Source organism: Pelodiscus sinensis, chromosome 30, assembly GCF_049634645.1.
Source record: "Pelodiscus sinensis isolate JC-2024 chromosome 30, ASM4963464v1, whole genome shotgun sequence".
NCBI lineage: Eukaryota > Metazoa > Chordata > Testudines > Trionychidae > Pelodiscus > Pelodiscus sinensis.
The window spans coordinates 4,694,487-4,697,630 of NC_134740.1; positions in this window are offsets into that span (position 1 = coordinate 4,694,487).

Consider the following 3,144-nt stretch of genomic DNA (forward strand, 5'->3'; position numbering starts at 1 on the left):
GCAGAAAGCAACCAAGGCCCAGCTGATTGCTCAGCTAGAAGAGAACGACCAGCCACAGGGCCAGGATCTTGTCCCCAGGGGAAGCAGCCAGACCCCCCCTGAGAGTGTGTCAGGCTCAGAGAGGGGGAGGAGCGCTGGAACCCACAGGAGAGATGAGACAGCTTCCCCCAGGAGGCCTGCAAGCTGCAGCCCATCTAGGGCAGGGGCCAGCCAAGCAGAGCTGCGGCGGCTGGAGATCCAGCTGCGGATCAAGGAATTGGAAGTAGAGGACCGAGAGAGGGACCGCCAGGACCGAGAAAGGGATCGCCAAGATCGAGAGAGGCAGCGGCAGCATGAGCTGGCCATGGCAGAGCGGAGAACCGGCGGGGCACCGGCTGCGCCAAGTGCGGATGGGCCCCAGGGTCCCAGGACTGCCAGATGCTTGGAGAGGCCCGTGGTGGCCCAATTGAAGGACATGGGTGACATAGACGGGTTCCTCAGTGCCTTTGAGAGGGCCTGTGGACTGCAACGGGTTCCCCCAGCTGACTGGCTGCAGGAGCTCATCCCCGCACTGAGCCAGGAGGCGGCCGGAGTGCTCAGTCAGCTGGAGGACCTACAGCCCGGGGATTACAACCGAGTCAAGGAGGCCCTGCTGCACAAGTTCGGGCTGACCCCCGAGATGTACAGGAAGAAGTTCCGGGGGGTACAGAAAGGGCCACGGGAGACCTATGTGGATCTGGCCTCCCGCCTGGCGCAATACTGCCGCAAGTGGGTGTCTGGAGTCGGAGCCCAGACCGCAGAGGAGCTGCTCAAGCTGGTCATGATGGAGCAGTTCTATGAAGCGTGCCCACCCAAACTGAGGCTGTGGCTCAAGGACCGGAGACCAGAGAACCCCCAGGAGGCCGGGAGACTGGCGGATGAGTTCACGGAGAGCCGGTCCGGGTGTGAACGGGAGTCCCGGAGAGAAAGGGAACCGCGCAGAGACCGGATCTCGGCTGAGCGACGGAGGGAGTCAACTACGGGGCGAGACCAAGGAACAGGTCGTCTGCGCCCCAGAGAACCAGCCTGGGCCTGGACAGAGACAGCCCAAAGCCTAACTTGCCAGCGCTGTGGGCAAAAAGGCCACAAGAGGGCTCAGTGCACCAGGTCCCGGGACCGGGGACTTTCCAGGGTTAACTGGCTGGGGCGGGAGGAAGGGCAGGCTGCTCCAGAGGCAGGGGCTGGCAGGCAAACCTCAGCTCAGAGAGAGGGGAAGGATGCTCAGTGCACCTCCCCTGGGAGGTCTGATTCTCAGGAGGCGGATTTCTCCGTGTACCGGGTGGGGGCAGGACGGCCCCTGCGGAGCGAGTGCCTCATACCCCTGGAGGTGGATGGTAGGAAGGTGACGGGCTTCTGGGACACGGGGGCGGAGGTGACTCTGGCCCGATCCGACATAGTGGCCCAGGAGCGGATACTACCCCACGCGCAGCTGACCCTGAAGGGCATAGACGGGTCCCCGTTTAAGGTGCCTGTAGCCAGGGTGCATCTGAAATGGGGGGCCAAGGAGGGCCTCAAGGAAGTGGGGGTGCACCCGCACTTGCCCACCGAGGTGCTGATGGGGAATGACCTAGAGGAGTGGCCCCATGGATCCCAGCGGGCTCTAGTCCCTACCCGGAGCCAGAGCCAGCGGGGGGCCGACAACGTGGGTCCAGGGAAGGACTCCTGGCAGCGTCCTCAGGGTCCCATCCCAGTGGACACGGGGTCCAGCCAGGCTGGGACTCCGGACCTAGGCAGAGGTGGGGGACAGGTCCCGATCCCTGCCTCAGCAGCTGAATTCCAGGCTGAGGTGCAGGCAGACCCCTCCTTGCAGAGGCTGAGGGACCAGGCTGGCCTCCGTGCAGCTCAGCCCCGGGGGAGAGGTGGCCAGGAGAGATTCCTGCGGGAGCGTGGGCTCCTGTTCCGTGAGTGGCTCCCCCCCAGGAAGGCGAGGGCATGGGGTGTCCAGCGGCAGCTGGTCGTCCCCCGAAAGTATCGCCTCAAGCTGCTGTATTTGGCCCACGATGTCCCCGTTGGGGGCCACCGGGGGATCCGGAGCACCCGGCTGAAGCTGCTCCAGCACTTCTATTGGCCGGGAATCTTTACAGCCGTGCAGCGGTACTGCCGGTCCTGTGACTCCTGCCAGAGGGGCGGGAAGGCCCAAGACAGGAGGAAAGCGGCTTGGGGGTCTCTACCCCAGATAGACCCTCTGGGCTTGCTGAGAGAGTTATGGGAGGGGAAGACCTCCCTGGATGGAGCATCGGGGGTGGGAGCCGCCCTGGCTGTCCAGAGAAGGCTCGCTGGGCTCATGGCCCCGGCCCGAGAGACCCTGGCCAGAGATCAAGGCCAGCGGAAGGGTGGGTGTGACCCCCGAGGACAGGCCTGCGCCAGTCGCCCTGGAGCGGGGCGGCGAGTGGACAGAGGGAAGCCAGCTCATGTGGGGCCTTGCCACGGCCGGCCTGAGTCAAGGGGAGCACCCATGTCCCCGGGGCGGGTTCCCACGCAGAGGACCCGAACTTCCCTAGGTCACGAGCGGAGTGACCCTGCTCAGTTCGCTCTCGGAGGGGGGAGAACTGTGACGTAGTGGGGGTACTTGCTGGGCTGTGGTGACCCCTGCTGTCTGGAGCAAGACCCAGCAGGGAAAACCTCGCTAGGCAGAGATAAGGCCAAACTGGTTGAACCAGTGGCCAGACACCCCCCATGGAGAGGAACAAAGGAAGGTGGATGCTGCCCTGACTGCGGGGGCAGGGCTGGAGGGGAATTTTAGTTAGACTGTGGAAGAGCATGGAGGAGAGCCTAGGGGAAGGGGCTGGAGTTTAGGGGCCCAGTCTCCCCCATCTCAAGGGGGCCTGAGGCATCCTAGCCCAGTTCCTGTAACCAGATTACATCTGTGCTGCGCTGTGCTGGAGGAGCAATAAACCACCCTCAATTCCACTGGCTGGTGCAGTCTGTTTGTGCCATTTCGGGGTGCAGGAGACGGGGAACCCCCAACGCGCCGTCACAAGGTTCATCCTCAGTGAAGGTGCAAACTGAGCCCAGCAGCCAGGCCCGGGCAGGTCTGTGTCGGGGGAGACTGCGGCTCCTGGAACCAGGGGCTGGTATTAAAAGGGGAACCTGCCCGTCGGGGATTTGCATGCGGGTTGCCCTGGG